The sequence below is a fragment of the Micrasema longulum genome, unplaced genomic scaffold (genome assembly GCF_059751315.1).
Source record: "Micrasema longulum isolate JH-2025_06_02 unplaced genomic scaffold, ASM5975131v1 h1tg000097l, whole genome shotgun sequence".
In the NCBI taxonomy this organism is placed as follows: Eukaryota; Metazoa; Arthropoda; class Insecta; order Trichoptera; family Brachycentridae; genus Micrasema; species Micrasema longulum.
In genome coordinates, this window is record NW_028277303.1 from 1,910,001 (window position 1) to 1,931,946 (window position 21,946).

The following is a 21,946-nucleotide window of genomic DNA, read 5'->3' on the forward strand; positions in this document are numbered from 1 at the left end:
TTTGATTGTGTTCATTTAATCTTTATACGAGTATGTACTCAAATCTAGCAATAGCAAAGCATTGCCGGGTTCAATTGTCGATAATAAAATACAAATAGATTCTCAATTCCGGACAATTATTTTTTTGTTTATCACGTATTATTGTTTAAGTCTCTTCCACGTCATAAAGCGTGCAATATTTTTTTGGCAGGTTACTACTAAATTAATAATGAACTTGCAACACGGTGAAATAACTTAAATTTCGTCACCTTATTACTAAATCAAACAAATTCATTGTTTTGTGCCGAGGCTAATTTCATGTGAATTATTTAATGAATTACGCCTGTAATTAAATGAAAGAATAGAAACATGGAGGAAAGGCTAGAAAAGGTAATATGAAATACGTTTACTAAAAATAATATTACATACACTATTTTAAAAATATCATTTCTACTGTGCTTTTGCACTGGATTTAGTCATAAAGGAGCATTTATTTGAGAAGGAAATATAAACTGTATTGTTTTTTTTAATAAGTCATAAATAACTTGTGCCGGAAAAACGGGAATCGAGTTGCAGTGGTGCAGATTTGAGAAACTTAGAGGACCGGTTGAAACATTATTTAGTGGTTAGCACGTTTGTCTGTCATGCAAGAAATATTTCTTGAATATGGTGATAAACTCACTCCCATATTTCATAGCTCTAAGGCAGACACTTGAAGAGAAAAACTAATCATATTTCCTTTATATCTATTTTTTTTAAGTTTGTAAGTGAAAATTCTTGATGGAAGATCATTGTAATTTATTACAGAAATAAAAGACGACTACTGTTTTTACTAGAGACTTTTTACATGTTGTTTTTCAAAAATCATAATGGACAGAAATCTAACTTACGAAGGATGGGACAGCTAAAAATAATACAAATACAATAGTTAAACTCATTAGGAATATTATTATTTCAACTCATTAGTTAACCTGATACACTTTGTTAATGATCCTTTAAGCAAAAATAATTTAATTTAATGTACTCTCATATAGTTTTGAATTCTCTATCCTTACCTCTGTTTTGTATATATTCATGGAATTTCTTATTGAAATGTCGCGAAAGCGATGAAACCGGTCACTGGATATTCCAAGTTTGTGGATTAAAGTATCACTCGTCTTTTATTTCTATAATAAACTTCATGTCCACATTAAATTTTTGAGATACGCTTTGATTTGTGTACGAATACAGTACCTTTTACGCTATTGGGTGCAAATTTAGTTGATGGTTTTCAAGCTTTCCCAAATAAAATAAAAAATTGTTACAGTTTTTACATTTTTTTTTCACAAAAACACAATACTAAACAAATACTAAAATACAGGTATTTTAGTACATTTTTAAAAATTTATTTAATGTTTTAAAAAGTTTTTTTTTTATTTAAAGATAATATTCTCTTAATGGACTGTACCGTTTTGGGGGAAACATTTGACACTGTTTTGAAACATGCCCTTAATACATATTAAACATAGAAACTTGCAAATTAAAACACTTTTGTTTTACCAATTTGACCACTCATCAATATGTGCGTTACCCGCCTACATTACTATTATTTGGATGTTACGTTGTGTGTATATGCCTAGACTTCAATATCTCCTCTCAAATCATTTCCTTCGTTCAAATATCTGTCAACATTGATTTGTTTATTGGAGAAATTAAAATAAAACTGAATAAAACACATTGCCGGCATGACGAGGGTAGACAGATACAATACCGATATAAATATACTAAAAAAGTCCATGAAGTTTATTGTTGTACGATGTTTCGTTTTTTTCAATTTATGAATAGAGGTGGCAGACGGAATTAGACGTTTAAAAGTACAAACATATTAAATGCGCTTTTAAAAAGAAATCACAATATTTGTTCAATATTATTAATTCTACTATATGAACTGTTTGATCTAATCGTTTTATCGAGAAGAATAAACTACAAAAGTATTTTCTGTCTAAACATACCATACTACCTATATATTTAAGGTTTATGAGGCCCATCCATCGATTATCCGCGGAGGATACGCTTATTATTTTAATAATACGGTTTGTGATCCCGTGGGTAGTATCGTGGACTCCGGAGCGTCGTGAAGTCCGAGGTTCGAATCCCGCCCTACCACAACTTATTTCCCGTATTTTAACTCAGTTATTTACAACTAAAAGGAAATGGTCCCAAAATTGAAACATTTGGATAAATCTTTAGAACAAAATATTTGTTTATAAAAAATGTATTGCCTTGGCAACAAAGTTAAACAACTAAATGCAAACTGACCAGTAAAAATTATAATATTTAAGTATAATATAGGCTCTCCATTCCATTTAACAACGAATAATCTAATTTGATAGCAGGAACTATGTATTTTAACCGTCAAATAAACACACAAGGCTTTTGCGGGCATGTATAATTCTTGAAAAATTAATGAAACTGTAGAGAAGACCATTAAGAAAAATGAAAATATATTTTATTTTTTAGTGATTTTGTTAAAAAATAAACTCAAAATTATATTTTAAACATACATGTTTCATAGGCCCAAAAATTTTTAATTCTTTTTTTACTGATAATATTTCATTGCTTACAAACTTTCAAAATTTTCCTTCTTTTAAAAAACATTCACTATCCTGGATTTAAACTAAAGATACGAACTCTTTTTTTCTATGATTTATTTTGTTGCCCTTTAATAATAAGGAATATTTTGATGTTTTTTTAAATATTTTTTCTTTCCTTTTTTAATTACTATAAAAAAACATATTTTATTTTACAGAATATCTTATTTTTTCTTTCTTATGTTACACAAAAATTTTATAACTGTTATTATATAGGAGCAAAAATTCATTAACATTTTCTTGTATACCCACGAACAGGCGATGCCTTCGTGGGATTTTTTTGTTTACTTTTTTTACTATTAATATGTTTTCCATTGCTATGTAATTATGCTTTATTTTTTTTAATAATCTATTTCATCATTTATGTTTATTGTAAAAAAATAAACTCAAAAAAAACTACTTCTAATAAATCAGCGGTAGTACATTACTAATTTTTTCTTAGCGGTTCTCTTTTCATTTTATATTTAAACTGTTGATATTTTAATATTACGTAAACTAAACATAAAACAATCACAACACTTTAACTACGTATTTCACGGTTTGATTAAGGTGAATATGCAACTGTTTTATAGGTTATCTATCAGATTAATAACGATCATTAGATATTGCAGCATCTACAACTGATTGATAGAACGTCCGACTATTTACGAAGTGAATCGGAATGATTTCGCACGGTTTTTTATCACTTCTGTTTTTTGTAACCGATTTGAAATGATTTATTCAATATCGATTAATTTATTGAGCTTAGATTATTTCATGTTCAAAACCTGTAATCATGCTATTTTTTGCACATATACTTTAAATACGTTTTACTATTGACTTTAATTCTATTACATTCCTTTATCTATTTTTATTTTCGTCAGTTTTTTTTTTTTTTAATCCGTTATATTATTAATTTTTGTATGTGATCACAAAAATCTACATAGGATGAAATACTTGAAATATTTTCTTTTTTTAATACTAGTATCGTATTATTTTAATAAAAAAATGTGATTTATTCTACACATTATTGAAAATATGTGGTCAAATATCTGTATTTTTTTTAATAACTGTATTTTTAAAATCACTTCTTTTGCTTCACGTAATACGACAGTATAGAACCGATTGCACGGGGGTTTTTTAGCATAGTCTTTTAAGAGTTGAAGCAAGTTACTTATATAAAAACGAAGTGTATTTATCGATGTCAATAAAGGTTTGAGCTGTATAACTTCACAAACGTCAAAATATGGAAGAGTCGAAGGAATATAGATGTTCAAATATAGGCAGAATGGTGAATGTTACACAGTGTTTAAAGTGGCTACTTAAACCAGCCAATGACAGGTCGTGAGCCCTGTGGATGCCTGGGTGTCTTTATTCTTTCTGTAAACCGTTCTTCATGTTTGTTGTAATATGTTAATATTAACAGCTCCCTAAGCACGTATTGATGAGAGAGGGGGTTGAATTGTATACAAAAATTTTAAGAAATTTAAAACATTGTTCTTCTTATTGAGTTAACGTTAGAATAAACCCTGAAGCATTATTGAACAAAACAAATAAATAAATAAAATGTACAAAAAATTCAAAAAATAACTTTAAGTTTACATAATAAGATATTTTAAAATTGGTTTGGTGAAATGTCACAATGCATTTTACTTCCACTCCACCATCTGACACTATCCACTTTTTTATTGCCCTTTTTAAAATTACATCGAGGCTGGTTTAAGTGGATAACTGTGTACGAGTATCATATATTTCTTCAGTTGTTCTATCGATTTCGATAAACACTCATGGGGATAAAATCCAGTACTTGTCCGGAAACATTTTAACATATTAAAAATATTGCTGAAAAGGGAGGAGTTGATATTGTCAATTATGATTAATATCATCATTTTGTGATCTCAATAGTGATTATCGTTTAAAGTTAAACATTTAGAGTTGATCTGATTTACTCTTCTGCCAAATTTGGCAGACAGGAAGGTTATTATCGCAAAACAATGCTGTGAGCATAGAACGTATATAGTATATCATTTATGGAGCATCTTGTTTAACGACTTACCTTGGCATTTCTATGAACAACTATTTATAATTTAGTTCATTACAAAGGTTTTCATTTTTCTTGAGTCACGACTTAAATATTTTACTTGGCAAATTATTTGTTTAAATATCTCAAATTCAAAACTAGATCGTACATAACTGTTCACAAATCATAGGTGTGATTTAGTCAATGTCTCGGCGGATGATGACTACAGCTCTGTGTTTGAAAAATAATCAGAATCCTGTACGAACGTTTTTGACTCGATAACAGCTCTTAGTTAAAAATTTAGAAAAATTAAATCGAGTGGAGAAAAATCCACCTAACTGTTTAGTGATTGGCGTGTTTGCCTGTCTCATTTGAAGTCCTGGGTTTGACTATTGGGAGGATCAAAAATAAATAAATACGGTGATTTAAAACTGCAATATTTCACTTTGTCTGTATTCGTTCCACAAGCGTAAGACTGATCACCCTGTAACGCATGATCGAGATACCCTACAAATATCAGGTGTGGCTAAGGGTTTGATAATAATGTATATTAATAAAATTTAGAAAAATACAGATGTTTATCATAGATCGAATATCTAAAAACAGATTTTTATATTATATTATTTTTATGCCGGTAGTTTGGTTATTAAAAAAAAGAGACGTGCAAAGACGTTATTTTTTTACGATAAGTTAGTTACTTCACGTTTATTCTATGGCAGCTCGTAGTGGTTAGGATGTTTGATTCACACACGGAAGGTTTCGGATTAGATTTTTGGTCAGAACACATTTTTAAAAAAACACAAAGTTTTCTTAAGCCAAGATGTTAGGTGCCTCCTGATACGCTGTTAAGGCTGTTGTGGTGCAAATAAAATCAGGTTGTGGTCCCGTGGCTAGTGTCGCGATCTCACAGATCAGAGATTTGACGGACGAACCTCTCCGTATCCCAACTTGTTTCCTATTTCCCAAACGTAAGTTATTTACTTCTCGTGGTACATTGAGTTGATGAATATCGAACGCCAGTATGTCCACCAATTTAAAAAAATATATTTATTCCACAAAATGTAGAGATAAAATATGATCATTTCAGTACTGTTCAAATTAAAATATGTCCTCATTATTACAATAAAATACTTAAATTCAATTCAGAAGCTAGTAGGTCCACATGGACACTGTCGTGGATCCTTGTGGACATACCTGCGCTTGATATTTATCAACTCATTGCTCTCGATATTGAAATCTTTGGTTAAATGTCAACTTCAAGTAAGAATGTAAATAAACATATATTTTATTTATTTATTTAATTTTACTATACGCCCAAGGGGCATTTACAAAAATTACACATGTAAGTACAAACATAGTAAGTAATAATTTAAAAAAAACAACACTTTTTTTGTATGCATGTAAAAACAAAAAAGCATGATGCAATGCAAAATAAAAAGTGAAACTTTGCATAGTAAAAAAGAAAAGATAAAATATGGATATAAGAAAAAGTTAGAATTAATAAGCAAATGACGTATTCTAAAATAAATTCTTTAATTCGTAAATTCTTGTTATTTTACTTCAGTCATTTATTTAACACTATTAGTAGCAATGTTTTATACAAATTTTAACTCTTAAAAACACTTTAAGTCCTACACATTGAGAGCCTTTGGTAAATAAAACAACAATAGAAAGAGCTCAGTACATTGCAATTTGGTTTGTATCAATGACAAACAACTTTGCCAAAACACAATTCCGTCTGCTCAAATTATTTGACCTAAAACGTCAGATACTGACATCAGACATCATAATTGTTATTATAATTTATTTGTAAAGGATATCTCAAAATATCGCCGCATATATATGCGGCGATACTCATATGAGTTTAGTTTTAATACAAGATAGAATTAAGAATATTTAGAGTATGTCCAAATCTTTGTAGACAGGCTGAATTTTCTTCCAGGTAGTTTTTCCGGTCTATTTTTTTGCGACAGAGAAGGAAAAACATTTTAGAAAATTTTTTATTCCTATCTGTTGCAATAAATTTAGATAGATTTGCCTGTTTTTTGAGAAGGGAATATTAAAATTGAGTCACTTACGCTCATAAACAACCTGCTATTTCCTTTTTTATTTTATCTTTTTACCCACTGTAATATTCACCATTCAGTTTAAGAATATTTATAATTTTTATGTAGGCTTTTCCAACTAAAAAAGCCCCGCAGTTGGCGTGCAATATTCAACATACTGGCGATGTTGAAATTTTTATATTTTTGAAAGGAATATAAAGGCTTTAATTAAAATATGGACAACTCGCATACCTGAGTTGCCTGTATTATTTTACACAGGCAGAATGGTGAACACACAGTTTGTAAAGTGAGTAGCAGTTCAAGATGAAAATTGCATTCTTTTGTAAGTCGTAGTAATCCTTCAGTATTCTGAATGTCGCGATCCCTTCCGAAAATATTTTTAAAATTTCATCTTTAACTTAAATACTACACATGTTGTTTCTCAAAAGACTAAATAATCAGACGGCTCTTTGCTAAAGTCAACAGGTTGCTCAGCAACGCTTGACGACTATAGCCATATTCGGGACACTTGTTGGATTTTGTAAAACATATTTCAGGTTCCGAGCACCTCTCCACATAAGACGATGCTTAAATTAAGATGGGCCGGACATGTACACCGAACGCTTGATTCACGAGTTCTAGAAGATTTTTTTTATTTTTTCTTTTAAAAAAGAAATATTTGCGTTCTTACGATTTATCCAAATATTTAATTTTGAGGACCATTCTCAACGAGTTGTAAATAACTCACTATAAGAAAATGGAATCAAGTTGGGGTAGAGTGGGATTCGAACGACGGATCTTTGGTCCGTGAGTCCGAGACACTAGCCACGGGACCACAACCCGATTAATAAGCGGACACCCGGGTGGAGAGAGATAAGTGAGAAGACCCAGGCTGCGATGGGAGGGTGAAGTGAGAAAGGATGCAGCGCAGCTTCTCCAGATTGGAATTGGAAGACGGCGGCTGAGGACAGACAGAGTTAAGGGAAAAGTTTGCAGGAGGCCAAAGCTCAATATGGGTTGTATCGCCATCGGAGAGAGAGATTCGTATAAGAACCTACATCGGTATATATTTCAATGTTTTTTTTCACTATTTTATGTAACGTTCGTACAAATATTTCATCGGAAAGCTTCTGAAAATTATAAGGATCTAAATAATTTTCTTGACAGTGCAAACTTGTCATATCTGCTATTAATCGAAGCGTTATAATTGCCAGCTGCTACTGATATTCCAATTTACCTGAGTTTCATCTCTTAAGGTTTATTCACGATATTCCTTCAAATGTGGTTACAGGTATTTCCTCCGACTGAGTTCAATTAATATTTACGCTTATTTGGGATTCTCGCTGTTGGCTGCAGTAATACGTTAATGATTATTTATTTAAAATGAACATTTCATTTTCATATTGAAATAGTTTTATTAAATAACACCGCAAGTTGAGATAAAATTAAAATAAAATAAATATCATTAATACTTAGGTATATTACGAGTATATACTGGTTGTAAAATGTAAATGCATGTATTATTTATGTAGATGTACATTGTACATTTTTCACAAATAATATGTGATCAAATCATTTATGCTTTTTTTTGTAAAACAGTATATTTCAATATGGGGTTCCAAACATAATAAAAGCAAGATTGTTATAATTCAGAAATATAACATTTTAATAATTGGAACAATTTTAATAATTGTAACAATTATATCTAACTATGTGCGATACCAAATTTAAATTCGAATATTGAATAAAAATTCATTTTTTACCTAATTTTATTACGTTCCAAAGCTGTTTACTGATATCCTAAAACAACCTTTTTTTTTAGTTGTATCCAAAAGTAACCAGCACTCATATATTTTTCTACTTTTTGAATATAATAAAAATGTACCTAAGTTAGTATTTTTATTAAACGTGGTACCGATTTGAATTCAAAAAATATATTTCATTTATATATATTTAATAAAAAATGTCAAAGTCTTTTATAAAACTATATCGGGTTACAAAAAACTAAGAAAAAAGAATTTACTTATTCCTTGATAAAGAAGCTCCTGTGGCTTCGAAACGAGTCGGTCAAAAAAAGTAGTTTAAAAAAAAAGTGTGTTTATTTTCATTTGAATTGTAATGAATTGTTGGTATTTAATTTTTTTTTTTACCCTTAACTTTCCCTTAATTTTCCATACCTACCTACTTGACGAAAAAATTTTTGTCCAAAAGAAAATACAAAACTTTTTTCATCGTTGATATGTTGATATGAAAATAATAATAAACATTTGTAATACTTTGATTTTTTTTTAATGATTTACAGATTTACGGTACTGTTACTTTATATTTATAGAAACGCATTAAAGTAGCCAATTTTACATTGATACAAAATATTGAGTGAATACCTTAATGCATTTGGAGTGCTTAATGGTATACGGGTATTCAATCATTTTCAGTAAAAGTGATGACGTATGGTTAATGCAAACAAATTGATAAACGGAGTGATAAACGGAGAAACGTTGAAAAGCCCGACAGAATAATTAAAAATTGAATTTCTTTAACAGTTTTTTCAATTCACTTTTTTTATATTTGGGTAGCAAAATAAATTTTCTATTCTAATTTGTTTTTAAGAAATATTTTGAAAGGGTTTTAAGAAGAGTTGTTCCGTTTAGTGGGCGGACGGACTCTACATCAGAAGTCCGAGATTCAAAACCGATCTACCACAATTTTTTAGCCATTTTCTATCTCAGTTATTTATGAATAAAAAAATCAGAATAAAAAACTTATATTTGTTAGGATACGTAGATTTAAAAAGTAATTAATTAATGAAGATTAGAAAAACTAAATCAAAAAATATTGAATTTAACTCAATTATTTAAAACAAATCTTTTAACCTTGCCTCAGATATAACTTTAGCTTTTGAACAAAGAGATAAGTTGGCCTCATGGTTTACTGGTTTGTGTGTTTACCTGCCTATTAATAAATGATTTTTTTTTAAATATATTTATTGATCTGCCCTATGATGTTTAATACCACGGTGCTAGGCTGAACATTCGACTAAATAGCGGAAGGGAATTTGAGATCTATTCTCAAAGTAAGTCTGATTCATTTTTGTACCTTAAAATTCGTCGTCTAAAGCTTGGGCGAAATCGTCAAATGGCTTAAATCGTTCGGTATAGAAGCGTCTCTCTCAATTATACAGAAAAAATGTGTATGAGGGAGATAGAGTTTCAATTTTTCGCTAAAACTTCAATGAAAATTCAGCGAAATGTCAAAACATGTTGAAAAATCACAAAATTTTAATATTATTTAGCTCTAATTTGTAACTAAATGTCGTCTAATTGTAAAATTTCAACCTTTTTCAATTCAATAATAATAAACAATGTTTTTTGATTTCATGAATTATGCTATAAACGAGAAGCAACATCTACCAATTTTATGGTTATCTATTTGGACAACTGTAAGGCTGTCAATTATGCGCTCTCGAGTATTTAGCCATATGAATATTTTAAGGCGTAAGTAGGTCCTTTTTTCTTTTTGCGTATTTTTTATTTGTGCAGTCTCTTGAATGTAATATTTACATTTTACATTGTCAATCAGTTTTTTTTTATTTACGCAACCTATTTAGATATACACATTGTTATATTATTTATTTACATTTCCAAAAAAACTGAAATATCTTCAATGATGTAAACAATAATGTGCTTTTCATTATTTTATGGATAACTTAGATAGAGCCATTTTTCTAGTATGATTTAATATCTCAAATTTCAATTGGTCATTTACTTCTAAGCTTATTCCATTATTTATTTTTACCCATGCATTATTTTTGCGTGTATTTATGAACAAGCCGCGTGCGTGTGTATGTGCAGTTCCAAATACTAGCACGTTATTCGTGTTATCAATATTACACTACTCACAAATTATTGAAATCAGCATTGACATTGGTCATAAAATCAATAAATTACTTAAGATAAAAATGTTTAGACAATTAGATAAATATAAATTCAAATATGTATTACAATAAATCGTCTTCGTATAAAAACGGCTAAACTCATTGTTGAAATATCTGCTAAATAAAATTTATGCGAATAAAATAAAAATTAGATCATCATTTTTACAGTCGTAAATTATATTTTACTTCAAAATCTCTGGAATAATAGCATGTTTTATAATTTGTTAAAATTTTAGAGAAACACAATTTATTTTACAAAAAAAAATATTCATAGTTTATACCAGCGCCTTACTACGTTGGACCCGGGTATAAGCGTGGAAGTAGTAACTATGGTCGTTATCACATCTCTATATCGAGTATAACTTTATGCGAGGTTCAAGAATTTTTACTATACCAGCCTTATTCTACCACTATGCCGAGGCATAATTTTATACTTAGTCTATAAATTATACTTAGTATTTGATTTTATGATTTAATGAAGAATTTCAGCCCTACGAGAAATTGTATGCAAAAAATGTTTTCTTGCGCGCGGTAAAAATCAAAGCATTAAACTGGCAAAGTTTCTTGAAAATGTACGAAAAAAATCATAAAAACATTTTTACTGAAACGCACTACTTTGAACGATGTCACTGGTTTATACGAACCAACCAATGATATTAGAGCGCTGAAGGATATCCGGTTAACGGATAACATCAATAGTTTGGCCATCAGCTTCACAGATGTAAGTGGAGATCTCAGGCGTCTTAGTCACTAACATCCTGGATTTGTCAAATAGGTAGTAAGCCTAACAGTTTGATAAGAAAAAAGTCTACTTATAGTCTACGACCGATTTTATATTGGAGTGAAAGAAAAATTTAAAATAACAATAATAAATAAAAATCCAAAATAATTTACACAAAATAAATAGCAGCTTCCATAGTCTAAAGCGCATCCGCAATAGCGAGGTTTACAAAATAAAATATCGGAAGATATAATAATTTTTTTTTAATAAACAATGAAAATAGTTTTTTACCCGAATCTGGTTAAAAAGTTGTTTAACTGTCTTCTTCTTTGCTCCAGACCGGTAGAGCAAAGTAGAGCAAATTTCAATTATCATATTGTTACTAAAACTTAAATCCTACCAAGCCACTTTCTGTAGCTTGTTGGTGAAGATTATATTTATACTGACTTATATAATATTATCTATATTTATAAAGACAATGAATAACTGATATAATTAACAGCCTGAAAGATCAGAATATACATGAACATATTTAGAAGTAATATTTTTTTTTTTAAATACATATATTTTTTTTTTTTAATAATTTCTTTTTTTTTTAAATATTTTTTTAATACAAGAAAATATATGATAAATAAAAATATTTACACATAAGCTACTATTCATATATAAAATATTGATCGAGTATTATTACATTGTGAGTTATATTTACGTTCTTTCGGCAATAAATTAAAAATGAGATGTACTAAATATTTGAGAGTTCTATTACCATACTTATTACGTAATGTTGGTTCTTCTTAACCATCATTATACGTGAAGCGTGTATTATGGTTTTGTTTGAGAGGAGTTTTGAATGTATTACTAATAAATTCTTCCAAAATGATGCAAAGCCACAGTAATCCTCGAACTGGTAAAGTTTTAAGTGTTTTAAGAACATTATCACTTCTTTGTTCGTAAATCTCTGCTGGTACAATTCTCTTTACTATAGAGTACTGTAGACCTTGGATCATTTTAATATTAGTTTTAGTCGAATGTCCCCACGACTTTATGCCATATCTTATTATTGATTCTAATAATAATAAAAAAAATTAGAGTAATTTTAGGCAAAACAAAAGATAACTTATAAAAAAATACTCACAAGAGTCCGCAATCGATCACAAAGTTTAAATATATGACGATCCCATTTAAAATTATGATCTTTAAAAATATCCAAATACTTCTACTCCTCCATAAATTCTATGAGTTCACAATTACATGTGTTAGAGATAACATTATGTAAGCAAGGTTTCAGCTCTTTAAATTCACAAACATCTATAAATGAAAGGATTGAAAGAATATGGATGTTCGAATACGAGCAGAATGGTGAATGTTACACAGTGTGTAAAATGGCCACTTAAACCAACCAATGACAGGTCACAAGCCCTGTAGATGCCTAGACTACTATATAACTTTCTCTAAAATGATATTCATCTCTGTTGTAATATGTTAATATTGACAGCTCCCCAAGGAGTTAAATCCAGTCCTTGTCTACGAAAATTTTAAAAATATTGTTGAGTGTTTTTAAGTCGATAACTGCTCTCGGGTTAAAGTACTGAGTAAGAAAATCGAGCTGAGGTAATTCCGCCTCGTTGTGTAGTAGTTGACGCGTTCGTCTACCATTCTTAAGGCCCTGAGCTCGATTTCTGGCAGGGTGGATATGAGATCTTGATTTCAATTTTTTATTAAACTGCAACTGGACTGACATCTGAAGCAAAAAACTGATCACCTTAGCCTCATATAACAGATTATTGACCCACGCTGAGTGTGACAAAGGGATGATGATAAATATTGATATTGTTTTATTAATTTACATTATTTTAAAACTATGCATGTATGTATTATACTCGTATATACAGGTATATGAAAAACATTAATTTCACGATTACATGAATTAAAAAAACATTTAAACTCTCAGTCTTGTAAAGTGTGGGATTTGTCATATTGTAATAGTATTATTATGTTAAGTATTTCATTTATTCGCTTGTAACGAATATGTAAAAGCAAACATAAATCGGGCTAAGAAGAGTTCCGATGTTACTGGCGTAGGCCTTATGAATTGATTCCATATACAGGTGCATTTCAACACGATTTTGAAACCTCCAACCATATTCTTCCCACGACTTTTAAAAGAAAGAGGCCAAATATTCACCGAATTGTTACTCCGTTAGCTTTACCGAAATTCGTAATATGAATGCAATTTCACTAACGCACGATTAATATTTGATAGCATTGCAATATAGCAAATAAATATAGATGTATTTAATTATTTATAAAATGTTAAATTACTCCACCCTGATGATGCAAAAAAAAAAATACAACCTTCGGTCAAAGAGGATTGGCCTACTACTCGGTTAAAGTGTACAATCTACTTCCATTATCCAACAGGACAATTAGTAAATTCTCACAATATAAAATTGCTATTAAGAAATGGATGGCACGTATCGATGAGTGGATCAAGCCAAATAGGTAATTTGTTCTATTGGTCTTTATAAATTAATTATGTTTTTTTTTAATTATTTTAGTTTTTTATTGTTTATTATGTTAACGATAATTAGGTTAATTGGATTAATTACGTTTTTTTATTGTTATTATTATGTTTACTTTGTTAAATAGCTAATCTTAGGCATGTTTTACATTTTGTAAAATGTTTCCTTTGGCACGGGACACACCCCAGTGAGGGAACATTATTCTGTATAAAAAAAAAGAATACAAACAATGTAAAAGTATAAATACATAAAAAATACAACACCCTATCTAAAATTAATGACAAGTTGATACTTTTAAAAAAAAATGCATATCGGGGATTCTCTGTTTCTCATCACCCTGGGAGTCCTTTTATATTCATTCTCTTATTGTAAATAAGCGTGTTTTGATTCTGTTCATAGTAGTTTGAACAAGTACCTTCATCCGGTTTCTTTGTAAATATAAAATGTGATAATCCACTAAACCTCTATTTAAAAGGCTTTTTAGCAAGTGGTAAAGAGAAAACATGGAAGAAAGTTATGAAAAACACACCAGAACACCCAGATATCAACCCAATTAAGAAAAAATATTTTTTGGAACCCAACCACAACGCTACTATTACATTTAACCGTCTAACCACTCGTCTAACCAACAGCGCCACATTATGTTTTTATATTTTTCCTTTCAGTACTTGTGTATATAATATGTATTATGTTCATTTCGTTTTTATGTGTATATTTTATTTTTAAAAAAAAAATCTGTATAATTTCGTGTTACAGTAGTCTTTAGTCAATATTTGAGTATACTTAATTAATTATCGAGGCATCGAAGGGATTCTGCGGGGCGGGGACGACGTGTTGGCCTCTGTCCACACATCCTACTTCCCCCTTATTTATTTGCATATTGTTTGATTCCTTAGGATTATCTTTGCTAACTTTCCTCTATGTCCAGCTGACCGAGTCCTGGAGGACTCTGTAAAAGCTGCGGGTGGATGGTGGGCTTTTGGATCCCTTCAATGTGTACTGTATTATCCTCGTGTAAACCCAGCTTTTATACTCTTCCATTGCATATAAAACGAACTTACAATGACGTCATTTAAGGCTGTTTGTAATTTATTATTCGCAATCATTTCTTATTCTATAATTATAGTTAGAATGGACGACGAAAACCCCATAAAACGCCCAACTCTCTCTCTGCCACAAGGACGACGAAAAACAGGAAGACCCGAAATGCTATAGATGGACCACATTAGTGCGGATACGACAACGTTGGAAGTGAGGAACTGGAGAGGAGGGCCAGAACACTGGCAAGACTGAAGGAGACTCCTGGATATGTCCAAGACTCACCCAGGGCTGTCGAGCGTATGATCACGATGAATCATTCCTTACAATATAAGGAATTACGTTATAAAATAAATCAGTACTTGAACTCTATTTTAATATTATTATTAAAACATGGACATTTTTCTAATAATTTGTCTATAAATAATTTCTAATTAGTCCAATAATATAAACTATAAGACGTGGTTCGATTGAATGTAAAAAGGGTCATCACGATTATCTACCTTCATGGAGTCAGAGCTTACTTAGAGGCAGCACTGCGAGGTAGACCATCAGATGGTGGTCCAGGGTGGCGAGATTTAGGGTTTATCGGAATGTCCAGATGAAGGTTTTGGTGTCTTCTAAGGACGGAGTCAGCAGCGGAAGCAAACGATAGTACAAAATTCTCATTGAAATTCAAAAAACTTTCAATAATCATCCTCCCATATTTAATAACCAATTTTAAGATTTAAATTAAAACTAGCAAACAACAGTCAGCTATCCATACTGGGGAATTCGACCCTTCGGGCCTCATGTAATCAGCCATACGGGCCTCAGTTGATCGGCCCTCCGGGCTTCAGTTGATCGGCCCCGGGCCTCAGTTGGTTAGGATCTCGAACAATTTGAAATATCGCTCCTTTGGGCCAAACAAGTTTTCTTTGTTCATTGTAATCTAAACGTGATAAAGAAGAAATTGTCACTCAGAATAATGCTACCAAACCCGCACAAAATTTACAGATATAATATATTCATTATCTACTCGTTCAAAAAAGTTCGGTTAGTAAGCAATTAACATTGAACAGCGAAGAATCGGTAATTTCATTTTATTTTATTTTATTGAGATAAACGGCACTTGCTTGCTTCTTGCTTCTTGCTTCTTGCTTTTTACATATAAGTTGCAAATACAATAAAATATACACATCCGTAAGTATAGTTAAAAATACTAAGTTATGTAGCATTTTAAACAGATTTTTTTTAAATATTTATTCAATTTTTTTGTTTTTTTACCATATACATAAGAGGTAAAAAAGAGGATACAAAAAAGGATAATTACATAGCAATGAAATACATATTAACAGTAAAAATAGTAAACAAAAAATTCCACAAGGTATGGCCTGTTCATGGGTATACAAGAAATGTTTATGAATTTTCGCACTTATAATAAATAAACAGGTATAATATTTTTAATTCTTTCTTAAGAGAAAAGAAAATATTCTGTAAAATATGAAATTAAGAATGTTTAAAAAGATAACTTATATGAAATTTTTATTACCGGTTATAAAATTATTGATAATAAATAATAATTTGGTAATAGAAATATTTTGAGTCAGTAAATAAAACTATGAAAACAATTTTGAATAACAAAATAAATTTATATATTATTATTTAAAACTACTTCTTAGGTAATATATATGTATTTATATAAAAAATATATAATGACATTTTTAAAAGTATACAGAGACATGTTTTGTACTTATAAACCAAATCAAGAAAAAAAACGAAAATACGAAGAAAAAAATACTAATAAAGAAGTTAAAACTATTTTGAACAATACTAAAAGGTAAAAAAAAGTATTGTTATCTAAAACTATTAGGTACCTACTAGCTTCTCCTACCCGTGAAATACAGGAGAAGAGCAGTTCTATATGTTCTAAACTTCACGTGCAATGAGTCACCAACATCTTGGTAGTTATTGCCTAGAGTGTGAAGTCTATTGATGACTTCATTTTCACCATATGATGTCGAAGTATTGTTGCCACAGTATTGGTAGGTTTGCCGAGTTGTCCTTTCCGGTACATTAAAATTAATTAGTGATAAAATTGCAGGGGGTTTCAAACATAGGATTATTTAATATAAATGTAATAAATCATTTATAACCCTCTTATCGCTTAGTCTTAATAATTTAAAAATAAACAGTACCTAACAAAATATATTTTTTTTAAATTAACACCAACTCATAAATTTAAATTAATTAATCGTTAAAACATATTTTTGACATTTTCGATACAATATTGGTGCCTAGAATAATAAGGAGCCTAGATTGTAAAGTTGTACTCCAAAATGATTCTAACAAGTGACGTGTACATTATTTTAAGTGTACCAATATCATTGAAATCTTTACTGGTTCTGAATATGAAACCCAACATTTTTAGTGATATATTACTAATGCTATTAATATGACTAATAAAGGATAATTTGGTATCGAAAATAACATCTTAATCACGTATTTCGGAAACGGAAACAAATTCAAAATTTCCAATAGAGTAACTAAACATTATTGGATACTGAGTCCTGTGAAATCTCATGATTTGGCATTTCTTTACATTGAATTAAAGTTTATTTGTTAAGCACCACGAAAATAGTTTATTAAAGTTATGTTGGATAGTAATACAATCATCAACATGTTATTCACAACAACAAATTTTTATGTCGTCAGCAAAAAACAAAACTTTGACTTTTTTATTTATTTAGTTCTATGTATTACATAGTCTAATATATATTTACAACACAATATTTACATCTATACTTATTCTAACATTATTTATCACTATTATACACTTAGTATCCTAATTTATAATATTAACTGTTTCATATGTACATTTTCATTAATTATATTCACTATTTACACTATTTACTACCTAATATTTTTCACATATATACTTTTTACATTTAATTTTAAATATATTTACATTAATTTCATTTTTTATGCTTTCTGGCATTTCTTCAAATAGTTTTATTCCCTTGTACATAAGGCAGTTCTGGGACATTGCTTTTGATTTCTTTTCCAGTCTTATATTTTTAGATCCTCTTGTTGCATAGTTATGAAAGAACTCATTATTTTTTAGTTTATTTTGAAAATATCTCGGAACTATTCCTTTAATAATTTTGTTTATTTCATTGGCAACATTGAATTTGATTATTTGATCAATTGTCATGATATCTAGAAGTTGAAGCATTTTCTTAACATTTGTTCGTCTCCCACATCTTAATATTATCCTCGTCGCTTTGTTTTGTATTATTTGGATTTGATAAATATGTTAAAAAATATCAGACCCAAATGGGATCCTGGCGGGACTCCACTTGTTGCCTCAATGGTACTAAAAGTGGTGTCAATTTTTTTTTACTGCCAATGGTCTACCAGTTAAGTAACTCTGAAACCATTTTAAAATCTATCCACATAAACCAAACCTGCATAACTTATCGATCATGATTCTATGGTTCACCTTATCAAACGCTTTATCGAAATCTGTATACACTGAATTCACTCGCTTACGTAAATTAAAAGAGTTTATAATAACATTTTTATACATCATAAGATTAGTCAATGTTGATCATGTTGATTTGGAATTATTATTTGATTGACAATTAAAGACATTTTTTGAAAAAATATTTTTTCAAAGAGCTTTGGTATTGCAGATTGTATACAGATCGGTCTATAGTTTGCGACATCATGTTAATCCCCACTTTTATTCACAGGTGTTAAAAAACCAGACTTCCAATATTTAGGAAAAGGTCCCTCACATGGCGACTTATAATATATAATGTACAAATGATATGTAAGGAAGTCAACACACTTTTTCAACAGTATTGTAGGCTTTCGCTGACTGTTACATGCTCAATGATTCGGCCCATCGGGCCTCATATCGGAGCCCTAGGGGCCTAAATGAATTTGTCCCAAAGGCCTTGGCTTATTTGAATCTCGTATGCGCTGTAAAAGTTATCCATAATACGTTACATTTTTTGTGTTTTTATTACATTTTACTTTGTTTTTACTACATTTTTCACTTTGTTTTTCACTTTGTCCTGTATCTTTATAACTCTTTCTACATATTGATTACTGTTTTTTATATTTTTTGACTGTCTTAGAACGGGGTAAATAACCTTAGTTAGACAGTCAAAGCAACTTTACATAAATTATAATTTTGTGTATGTAATATAATGATAATAAATAAATAAATATGGAAGTTTAGCCATTTACAAGGCTTATGACCACCTGCCATTGGCCGGTTTAAGTGACTACTTTACACAGTATGTAATTCACTATTTTGCTGATTGATTGATTTGGTGTTTATTTTGTAGGACTCCATATTTTAATTTAAAATATTAGAAATCAAACACTGATTTGAGTCTACTGAACACATCAAAAAATATAAAAACAACTTTTTTTTTACATTTGTTTCGCCTTGTTAGGGCATTTTCAAACGAATGTGAAGATCAGATGGATTGAATGTCCTTATATGGTTGTATAATTCAAGGTACTTAAGTAGAAATAAAAAAAATACAAAAAAAACATATTTATGAATCACTTTTTAAAGCGCCCAATAGGGAAAACATTACGAAAATGGCGCTACATATGCTATCCATATTAATAATATTGATGAAATACATGTAGGGGCTTACTTATTTTTTTGTTCGATGCGATCGCGATCCATCATCTGTGAATTTTTCATTTTGTGAAATGAATTGTATTTATCTGAAATTTGAACAATTTATGAAATATGATTTTTTTCCAGGGATTTCAAAATAAAATATTGTTTATGAGCATAAAAATGATCAACAAATTTTCATTTTATTCGTATAAATTTTATTTAGCACATATTTTAATAATGAGTTTTGCCGTATTTATACGAAAAATATTTATTGTAATAATTAGTTAAATTTAAATTTATACAATTGTCTTGTAATCTGCCTGTCAATAATTTGTGAGTGGTTTTCTTAGAATCGTCTTCTTTTATTTACATAAATACAATTTAGCCCGGAATTTTTTATTTATTTATAGCTTGTTCTTTTATAACGAACTCCGATTGTAAAACGTCATAGTAATTAAATAATAATAAATTTGAAGACGACATTAAAAATTAAAACGTCTAGGCATTTAACAACTTTTATCTAGGAAGATAGGAAGTTGAACTCAAAGACTTGTCTAGAAAGGTTTAAAAACATTAAAATATTTTAATTTAAAATATTATTTAATTTGACTGAATATTCCATTTATTTTTACAAACACTCACATCAGGATTACAAAATGAAGGAAAAATATAGTAAATATATTAATATATTAATTATAATTTATTTTATTGGTACAGAAAAAAAAACTTGTTACTGTGCCTAAATTGATTAAGCCTTTTGAATTATATTTAAAGTAAGATGATATTACATTTTAAATCATTTCTAATTGATTATGATTTATTTATAAATCATGTTTGACGTACATGTTTTTTTATGGAGTGAATATTTTATAAGACAACATTAAAATCTATCAAGAGCAATCATGTTCTGAACCGACATATTTCATCATTATATAGTTGTTTAAAATATCTTCAAATCGTGCTAAAACATTCAACATTACTCTTCGTTGGTAACTCTCCCGTTTACAAGGAAAACCGAGTTATACATAAAATTAAAATACGATTTATATTATGATAGTAAATATAAAACGTCAACAATGAAACTGGATGAAAATTTAACACTTCTTTTACATGGGAAATTGAGTTTCAAAGAATATAAGTTTCGAAAGTTTTACACCTTTCATCCACGGATTTATAAATTATTATCGTGATTGTCTTTCCACACCCATTGGTGTATAGGGCACTATCATGGTGCACCGTATATTTATCAAATGTGTTACACGAACGTAAGATGATCAGTCTTACGCTTCAGGTTCCAGTCCATGGAATATGAAATATTCCAAAGTTAAAATAAATATTTCGTGTCAACCATTTAGGAATTAAATCTTCATCTCTTGCATGGTAGGCAAATGCGCTGACCATAAAGTATTGTGATATAGCTTTTTTATCTTTATTTCATTAACTTCATTGTCAGTTCCTCTTCCCGTAGTTTTAACAAGTATAGTTGACGAATTGTCAGCATTGGACGTTCAAGACTAGAGGGCCTTATGTCTAATAAAGAAAGCTGTTGCAGATTACAATCTCAGTTAGCCCAGCCAACTGAAATGTTTTAGCTTGATGACAGTGGTCACTAGAGGCTAATGCATCCGTTGTCTTATTTCTGCGTCTCTTTTTAAGTAAAACCACCCAACATTTCTAGAAAAAAATACTTTAATAACCAAATCGCCTCAATGGTGTTGTTATCAAGACGCTTGACTCACGCACGGAAGGTTCAATTCCCGGTGAGAAAACAAAAAATGTATGTGTTTTTTCTCAAACCCGTGTGTTCTGTGCTGTAATACATTACTTAAATTCAGCCTCCTGGCCTATTGTAGTGCAAAAATAATTTAAATTAAATCTTTTTTTTTTCTGCGTTACTTATTTTTGATCACCTCGATTTTCGCACAGACTGATGAAAAATATCAGTCAACATTATTGCTGTTCCATTAGCTTAATTATAATAATTATTTATGAGATTTACAACCACTTTCATAGAAGGTCATCTGCTTTGTGCATTAAGTGAGGAATGAGCACAATCTAAAAATGTGAATCGATTTTTTCGCATGATTTTAAAGAGGTTGTGAAATATTTGAAATAGTTCATTGGTGTTAGAATGTAATAAATTAATTGAAAATTTTAGAAATGAGTATAACTGTAATAATTTTAGGAATTTGTTTCTGTAATAATATTTCACTACGTTTTTTCTATGTATCTACTCAAAATACGATTTTTTTTATTACTCTCTAGTGTGTGGATTTTAAAATTTAGTCATGTCTATGAAAATTCGAACATTTGCAAAATATTGTTGATTTAATCTTTATTCAACTTAGTAATTTAATTGATATTTAAGTTTATTGTTATCAAAAACATTTTTCACTTTGTGGTATGACATTTTACACTTATTTCTTTATAAATTTGTGTAAACCACTTTAA

General features: G+C 29.5%; 1 long non-coding RNA gene across 1 annotated transcript in view; it reads left to right on the forward strand.

Annotated features, from left to right (window-relative positions):
* The window catches only part of LOC148284695 (uncharacterized), a 15,322-nt gene extending 234 nt beyond the window's left edge, over positions 1-15,088 (forward strand). The window contains exons 2-3 of the long non-coding RNA XR_015824080.1: positions 191-369; positions 14,957-15,088. This is a non-coding gene — a long non-coding RNA (uncharacterized LOC148284695). The remainder of the gene's footprint in view (positions 1-190; positions 370-14,956) is intronic.
* The last annotated feature ends 6,858 nt before the right edge of the window (positions 15,089-21,946 follow it).